Source organism: Sus scrofa, chromosome 12 (genome assembly GCF_000003025.6).
Source record: "Sus scrofa isolate TJ Tabasco breed Duroc chromosome 12, Sscrofa11.1, whole genome shotgun sequence".
Taxonomy (NCBI): domain Eukaryota; kingdom Metazoa; phylum Chordata; class Mammalia; order Artiodactyla; family Suidae; genus Sus; species Sus scrofa.
Window position 1 is genome coordinate 12,094,473 of NC_010454.4, and position 9,194 is coordinate 12,103,666.

The following is a 9,194-nucleotide window of genomic DNA, read 5'->3' on the forward strand; positions in this document are numbered from 1 at the left end:
ATAGGATGTGATATAAAGCTTATTTGAAGCCGAAAATATCTGAAAAACATCATTTCCATCCATCCACCCATCCATCCAATTTCACAGAGGGCCAGCCAGCTAGGCATTCAGTATGTTGCTATGAATGAAATCAGGGCCTGTTTTCAAGAATGTATAGTTTAGTTGGGGGACCTACTAAAAATTAGCATACTCGGTATTAAGAAGGGGTGCAGAACACGACAGCTAGGAGCACCTGCCAGGTGCACAAGCCCTCAGGTCAGATCCACGTTCTACCCTTTTCTTTTCTTTTTTTTTTTTTTTTTTTTTTTGTCTTTTTGCCATTTCTTGGGCCGCTCCTGCGGCATATGGAGGTTCCCAGGCTAGGGGTCTAATCAGAGCTGTAGCCGCCGGCCTACGCCACAGCCACAGCAACTCGGGATCCAAGCCGCGTCTGCGACCTACACCACAGCTCACGGCAACGCCAGATCCTTAACCCACTGAGCAAGGGCAGGGATCGAACCCGCAACCTCATGGTTCCTAGTCGGATTCGTTAACCACTGCGCCACGACGGGAACTCCGTACGTTCTACCCTTTTCTACCTGAGTGACCATGAGTGTTTTATTAAAAGCCTCCAGGCATCCTTCAGTGGTGCAGAAGGTTAAGGATCCAGTGTTGTCACTGTGGCAGCTCCCGGCCGCTGCTGTGGTGCGGGTTCTATATCTGGCCTGGAAACTTTCACATGCTGTGGGCAGGACCCTCCCTCCCCAAAAAAGACACCCTCCAAACTCATCCATAAACTTGGGATCTGGGTAATGTCTGCCTCACACAAAGGCGTGAGGGTTATGAGCAAAGTCATGTAAAAAAGGAAGGCACCTCCCATCGGTGCTTAGTCCCTAGCGGATGCTTGATGCGTATTTGCCATGTTTACACGTGCGGTTGTACTAATGCAGAGGAGACGCGAGAAAACCCCAGACTGTTGGCCCTCTGTGTGGGGTAGGCTAGGGTAGGGAAGGTTTGCATTGCCCGAGGAACATGTCTGTTGGAGGGAAACCCAAGAAACATATCAAAATAATCTCAGGCGCATCCCAGGCTTGCTGGGGCTTTGGGTGTCTATTGTTGAGTGTCACCACCACCCGGGGTCCCAGTACCTCTCAACAGGAAGTGGGGGGGGGTCTTTAGTATGACCTCAGTTACCATACACTTTGCATCCTTTGGGTATGTGATTTGTCTTCCCCCGGGGTGGTGAGGTGCTTAGGATCAGGTACCAGTGAGGCATCTTTGTGTGGATGGTAAGATTTGGAGAAGCCTGGGTTCCCTCAAGCTGGAGAAACAAGCATCTGTTTTCAGCCTTCTTTGGGGGCTTCTGCCCTGGAGATTGCTTCCACCCCACAGCTTCCCCAGCAGCAGCCGTGCACCCTATGACTGCAGGCATTAAGTGTGAGCCACCCCCTGGGCTCCCCCCCCCCTTAGCAGGCCTCAGGATATCAGTTACTGTGTTGGGCTGTCCTGACTCCAGAAAGTGACTCACCTGGGACCCTCACCGTGGGAAGGCCCACGCAGGAGAGGCTGACTCCTGGGTTGCTGAAATAGAGGAGGCAGTTCCTGCCGATGGCTGCTTAAAATTCATGTTGCCATAGCAGCGTGGCATTAGGCCACGGGTGATCCAGCTGCACAGAGCTTTGATCTCGGGGAAGGCAGGGTTTCTTTTGCTCTTGAGCTGGTTCCGAGGGGACATTGCCTTGAGGTCAAGCTTTGGCTTTGCTCTGAGCCTGGGGATCGTCCTAGGAGTGGCAAGCTGAGGACTGGAGGACAAAGAAAGAGGCCCTCAGAAGTCGGCTGAGCCTGGAGACTGAGATTCCTGTCTGGGGGAAGTGCCTGGAAACCTTCCGGGCAAGAGATCTGGGTCTGAAGAGAGAGCAGTTGGATGGGTCTGTAATGAGAGGATGCATCTGCGCTGCTTGATTTGCAAGGAAAGCACAAATGAGATGGGTGTGTGTGTGTGTGTGTGTGTGTGTGTGTGTGTGTGTTTAGCAGCAGAGCTGAGGAAGAGAGGGGTTTATCGGTAGACGTGGCAACAACCTTAGTCCTTTTAAGGATGACTTAGGTTGATCCCCTGTCATGAGTATGTGTTGGGTGGTTGGTGCTTGAAGAGGCAAGAATGGTTGGCATTGCTTCAGCCCTCGAGGGCTTTCCAGCTGGTCAGGGCACTAAGACCTGCATTAAAACGATACAAAGCAGGATGTGATCAACTGCTTGCAGAGCACAGAGTGTCAGGGAAGAGAGATGCACCCTGCTGGTGCCACAGGTGTTTCATAGATGACTTTAGGTGGAACTTTAAGTGATGGGAAAATGTTCCCTGTGGATGTCACTGTGGGTGTCACTGCTGTGGCATGGATTGGATCCCTGGCCCAGGAACTACTGCACACATGCGGTGGGCATGGCCTAAATAAATAAATTAAAGAAAGGCTGAGAAGAGGACAAGGAAAATGTTCCAGCTGGAGGGAACCACAAGGACAATGGTGGGGCCTGAGGATAGAGAGGGGGTGTGTGTAAGAACAAAGAGGCGTCTGGTTTACTACGTGGATAGTCAGAGATGATCCCAGATGGTGATACAACTTAGGTTGATCCCAGAGCTGAGCTCAGGAGGGTGGACATAACGTGATTGGCAATGGGGGCGTCCCGGGGGATGTGGAGCTTGATGAGGGCTGATCAGAACCTCACCCAAATGAATACATCTGGGGACAGTGTTTGGGGTGGCCTGAGAAGTGAAGCCACAGGAGCTTGTGAAATCTTCATAGGACGGAGAGGAAAGGGGACTGGACCGGGGGAGCCGTGGGACTGGAAAGGAAGGAACAGGCCAGAGGGGGGCCAGACCTGGAAGATGACATCAGAGGGAAAGGGAGGGTGAGGCCACAGGCAGCTGAGCCAGTGGAACGCGGTGTGTGGAAGAAGGGAGCTGCCCTTTGATGAGACCAGGAGATTCAGAGGCGGAAGTGGTTTGGGGGAGATGAATTCACGACGCTGGGTTGGAAAATGTGGAATGGGTCCCTGGGGGAGGAGACGGGAATGGGGATGTCGCTTTTGCGGACCTGCTCATAGACGTGACGGAAACACGGAAGGCCCGGAGGAGATGAGGATGTGGGGGACAGAGCAGAGAGGAGAGGGAAGAGCAGGATCGGGGGGAAAGTGGAAGTGAGAATGGGCAAGAGCCATGCGGAGGGCTGCTGGCCGTGCTCAGGACCCCCTGCTGGTTAGGGAGCGGGCGTGAACACGACGGCGCCCATGGAGGCTGTGAGTTGGGCGGCTGCTCCATGTCACAGGAGTTTTCATGGGCAGCGCCACCTTACTTAGGTGTCTACATATGTGTCCTTTAGCCCTTCCTCCCTGTAGGCTGACTCTTCATATTTAACCTCTTCAGTCACATTTTTGGTGACTTGCAACCCTTTCTTCTTCCTCCTCCTCCTCCCTCCCCCTTTCCCCCTCCCCTTTCCTCTCCTCCCCCTCCTGCTCCCTCTCCTCCTCCCCTTCTCCTCCCCCTCCTCCCCCTTCTTCTCCTCCTCCTTCTCCTCCTTCTTCTTCTCCTCCTTCTTCTCGTCCTTCTCCTCCTCCTTCTCCTCCTTCTCCTCCTTCTTCTCCTCCTTCTCCTCCTCCTTCTTCTTCTTCTCCTTCTTCTCCTCCTTCTCCTTCTTCTTCTTCTCCTCCTTCTTCTCGTCCTTCTCCTCGTCCTTCTCCTCCTCCTTCTCCTCCTTCTTCTCCTCCTTCTCCTCCTTCTTCTTCTTCTCCTTCTTCTCCTCCTCCTTCTTCTTCTCCTTCTTCTCCTCCTTCTCCTCCTTCTTCTTCTCCTCCTTCTTCTCGTCCTTCTCCTCCTCCTTCTCCTCCTTCTTCTCCTCCTTCTCCTCCTCCTTCTTCTTCTCCTTCTTCTCCTCCTCCTTCTCCTTCCTCTTCTCCTTCTCCTCCTTCTTCTCCTCTCTCCCCCTTTTGTTCTACCCAGCTATGTGGAGGGTTTCTTGCCCTTTTTGGAAGTCTAAGGTCTTCTGCCAGTGTTCAGCAGATGCTCTATGTAAATCATCTACATGTGGATTTTGTTTTGTTTTGTTTTGATGTGTTTGTGAGAGAAGGTGAGCTCCACATCCTCCTCCACTGCCGTCTTGAGCCCGCCGGCCCTTTCTTTGAGACATAGTCGAAATTCCCTGATGATATCCCTCCTATGTAGCATAGAGGAAAAAAATGCTTTATCCTTAAACAACCTCTTCTTTTCACATTTCACTTCACCCACTTGAGCCATCATGTGTAAAGAGGGGCATACAAGCAATAATAGTGTTTTTCCTCCCCTCTACATATTGGTGATCATCTAGGTTCTAAATTTCAGTGGTTCCTAAACTTTGCACTAAGGAGCTTTTTTATTATTCTGTTCTGCCCGCATTGACCAAGTTTAAAAGAAAGGAAATTCATTTAGCATTCATACGTTTTCCTGTGGTATTCATTAAAAATTAAGTAGCTCCCAATTATGTCTTCTGGTCCTTGGCTCTTCTGATGTTTTCAGGATTCTGGAGGACATTCGTAGGACCAGAATCTGATGTGAGAGAAGGAAAGACCAGGGATACAGCTAGAGGGGTAAGCCAGATTATGAAGATTGTTCTATTTTTCTTTCTTTCTTTTTTTATTTAGGGCCGCACCTGCGGCGTATGGAGGCTCCTAGGCTAGTGGTCCAATCGGAGCTGCAGCTGCCAGCCTTCACCACAGCCACAGCAATGCCAGATCCAAGCCACATCCGTGACCTATGCTGGATCCTTTAACCCATCGAGCAAGGCCAGGGATTGAACCACATCCTCATGGGGGTATTAGTAGAATTCTTTTTTTTTTTTTTTTTTGTCTTTTTTTTGCTATTTCTTGGGCCGCTCCCGTGGCATATGGAGGTTCCCAGGCTAGGGGTCGAATCAGAGCTGTAGCCACCGGCCTACGCCAGAGCCACAGCAACGTGGGATCCAAGCCGCGTCTGCAACGTACACCACAGCTCACGGCAACGCCGGATCCTTAACCCACTGAGCAAGGGCAGGGACCGAACCCGCAACCTCATGGTTCCTAGTCGGATTCGTTAACCACTGCGCCACGACGGGAACTTCCGTTATTAGTAGAATTCGTAACCGGCTGAGCCACAGTGGGAACTCCAGGATTGTTCTAAATATGCACTTTTTTTCTATGAATACAGTGGAAAGCCATCAAACAGGTTTCGAATCAGGAAGGACATGATAGGCTTTGTGTGGTTGAAAGTTCTTTCCAGCTGAAATGTGGAGAATGGATTCGGTAAACTAAGGAAGGTGGCAATGAGGGAGAGAAATGCAAGGATTTGAGGAATGGCTGGGCAGGTGGTGGAATCAACAGGATTTGTGGGGCCATTTGCAACAAGTCTGAAGTACTGTGAGACATACAAAAATGTGACACAGAAACATGAAATGAACAAGTGCTGTTGGAACAATGACGCCAATAGACTTGCCTGAGGCCAGGTCCCCACAAACCTTCAATTTGTGAAAAACGCAGTATCTGCAGAATACAATAAAACGAGGTATGTCTGTACGCAAGCAGCCAAGAAGCAAGTTAAAACCACAATGAATGCCCCCCCCCCAAAAAAAACCCACAATGAATGTACCTAGAGAGGATCATCCTGTGTAAAGTAAGTCAGACAGAGAATGACAAATATCACATGATATGGCTTATATGTGGAGTCCAACGAAATGATACGAATGACCTTATTTACAAAACGGAAACACTCATAGATGAGGAAACCAGCTTAAGGTTACAAAACGGGGAAGGGTTGGGAGGAAGGGATATTAAGGATTTGGGAGTCACGTATACACACTCATTGTATATAAAATAAACAAGGACCTACTGTGTCGCGCAGGGAACTGTACTCAGTATTTTGCAATAACTTGTATGGGAAAAGAATCTGAATCACTTTGCTGTGCACCTGAAACACAACATTGTAAATCAACTACACCTCAACAAAAAATTCGTAATGAGGAGTTCCCTTCATGGCTCAGCAGTTAATGAACCCAACTAGGATCCAGGAGGATGCAGCTTCGATCCCCGGCCTCGCTCAGTGGGTTAGAGATCCGGCATTGCCGTGAGCTCTGGCGTAGGTCACAGACGTGGCTTATATTCTGCATGGCTGTGGCTGTGGTGTAGGCTGGCAGCTGGAGCTCTGATTTGACCCCTAGCCTGGGAATGTCCATATGCTGTGGGTGTGGCCCTAAAAAAAAATAGTAATGAGAAAGATAAGATAAAATAAAATTTTTAAAAATGTTTAAAAAAAAGATCTTCACATTGAGATAGCTAAAATGAAAAAAAAAGATTGGCCACAAACACCACTATGGAGAAAATGAAGGGCAACGGGAACTCTCATGTTCTGTAGTGTAAAGTGGTCAGATGCCTTGGAAACCGTTTGGCATCCTCTTAAAAAGATAAGCATGTATCTATATTATGATCCAGCAGCCCTCCCCTAGGTATTTATGCTAGGGAAATGAAAGTGTGCTTACTCAAAAAGGCTCGTACAGACTGTTCTGAGTAGCTTTATTCATAATAGCTCAAATCTAGAAACCACCCTGGTGTCCATCAACAGGAGAGTGAATAAACAAACTTTGGCATATTCGTACGGTAGAATACGACTCAGCAATACAAATGAACTATTGATATGTGCAACAGTCTTTATTTTATGTTTATTTTTTATTTTTTTGCCTTTTTCTAGGGCCGCTGCCGCTGCGTATGGAGGTTCCCAGGCTAGGGGTCTAATCGGAGCTGTAGCCACTGGCCTTACTCCACAGCCACAGCAACGCTGGATCCTTAACCCACTGAGCAAGGCCAAGGATCGAACCCGCAACCTCATGGTTCCTAGTCGGATTCGTTAACCACTGAGCCACGACGGGAACTCCTATGCAAGAGTCTTTATAAATCTTGATATGAATTTAGAGCTTTAAAAAATTTCTTACAAAGCAATTCCACATCTAGGAATTGAGTTGGAGAAAATTATTTGAAATTCAGTGTGATTTCCTAAAGCAAAAAAAAAAAAAAAACAAAAACCAAAAAACCCCAAAACACCCCCAAACCAAGCTCCCCACACTTTAAGTACTTCAGCAAAGTTACCATTACAATTATTTTTATAAATGGCATTTAATGGTGTTAGAAAATGCTTATGATAAACAAAAATAGAATATAAAACTGGAGTTTCCACTGTGGCACAGCAAAAATGAACTGACTAGTATCCGTGAGGGTTCAGGTTCAATCCCTGGCCTCACTCAGTAGATTAACGATCCGGCATTGTCGTGAGCTGTGGTGTAGGTTGCAGGTACGGCTCAGATCTGGCATTGCTGTGGCTGTGGCGTAGGCTGGCAGCTGCAGCTCTGATTTGACCCCTAGCCTGGGAACTTCCGTATGATGTGTGTGCAGACCTAAAAAGACACACACACACACACACACAAACACACATACATACATACACACACAAAACCCTCAAAAACCAGAACATAAAATTGACTATACAATATGCTTTTAGCAATGGAAAACTGGAATTAAAAGCTAAATCGTGGGAGTTCCTTCATGGCTTAGCAAGTAAAGGATCCAGCACTGTCATTGCTGTGGCTCTGGTTGCTGTTGTGGTGGGGGTTTGATCCCTACCTAGTCTCGGAATTTCTGCATGCCACAGGCACAACTGAAAAAAAAAAGAAGAAAGAAAGTTAAATTGTGGGAGGTAGATTTTTGGTGGCTTATGTGAAGACCATGCATTATTTTCCCCTTTTTGTGCATCATTTCCCTCCTTAGAACAGTGATTGCCAATTGTCAGTCATGGATTGAATTTGGCCCCCAGTCAAATTTGTTAGGTCCAGTGTTTTAAAAATAATCAAAATTCATTTCCAGGATTTAAAAATTGAGATATATTATGTGAAATTGTGATTTCTAGGTCCTCTTGAAAACTCCAGTTCCTCTCGAAGACTTGGCAACTCCTGATGATTGGAGGTGAGCAGTGGTACCCTCAGGCGGGAGACCTGCCCTCCCGAGGCTTGTCCTCACACAGTGCCTTATTACATTACCCACTTTGCCCCTACAGGCATTTGCTTGCAGGATTTCTGATTACACACTGAATTTAATCCTTGGGTTTTATCAGCGCATCAGGGAGTTCCTCCCCTCAGCCACACCACTTCAGCTCTGGGCCATCGGCTTGTGGAATTTGTAACTATTATCACTGCAGCAAGTTGAGAAGGTAATTCTCTACAATTCACAGGACAAATTTGTCTCTGCATTCAATGCCAGAAAATACCTCTGCTTCTCCCCAGCCATGATGATGATGATAATGATTTTTTATCCCCAGGATGCCTTGCATCATGCAACCCATCCTGCCTCTCTCAACCCTGGCTTCTGGGAAGATCAGAGCCAAATCTTCCACCAAATACAGTGTATCAGCGCTGATCAGCATGTGTTGTATGTCAACAAAAGAAGAATAGAAGGAGATGGAGGAAAGCATCAACAGCAACATCGTAGCTGTGTTTCCTAAAAGTAGACCTTGAGATGAAGATGTGTGTGCATGTGATTTAGGGAGGAAGTGCTTCCAGGAGAACCTGGCCAGGGAGGTGGGGGGAAGCAGGACAGGGAAGGGGAAGAAGCTGAGTAAGAATGGGATCTTAGCACAATTTTAGACTAACTTCAGTCTCCTCCCCCAGGGGAACTCAGGAGCAGATGTTCTGCCTCACCACAGTTTATACTCTTTTGTGTGTAATCTACCCAACCACCTCTCCCTCTCTGCACCTTTGGACAAAGCAGCTCGAGTAACCTAAGGGTAAACCTTCAAAGAGAGTCACAGATGCTGGTGGTTAGAAGCAAAACCATGGGGAACCCAGAAGAGGAACTCCAGAAATGATCAAAGGGACCCGTGGCATCTCAGTGGAGCATCAGAGACTCCATACCAAGGGCTCATTTCCAAGAAGCCAGCTACTGTATGATTAGTACCCTTTTTCATACATTTTTATAATGTTCTGATTTCTACTTAACTAGCATTATTTTTAAAACCAGAATAAAGACTAAAATAAAATGCTAAGCCACCCCTTGATACTATTTTCCTCTAGCCAGTGGTCTTTCTTCTTTCCCTCTTTGATAAGCTTCCCTTAAAGAAGAGTTAGGATAAAATTTAAGGTAATTTAAGACCAATTTTATTTATTTTTCTTATTAAA

At 47.4% G+C, this 9,194-nt stretch overlaps 1 long non-coding RNA gene across 1 annotated transcript; it reads left to right on the forward strand.

The window, feature by feature from the left end:
• On the forward strand, window positions 4,522-8,211 carry LOC110255915. The gene is made up of 3 exons (XR_002336872.1): window positions 4,522-4,593; window positions 7,931-7,986; window positions 8,078-8,211. It is a non-coding gene; the product is annotated as an uncharacterized LOC110255915 (long non-coding RNA).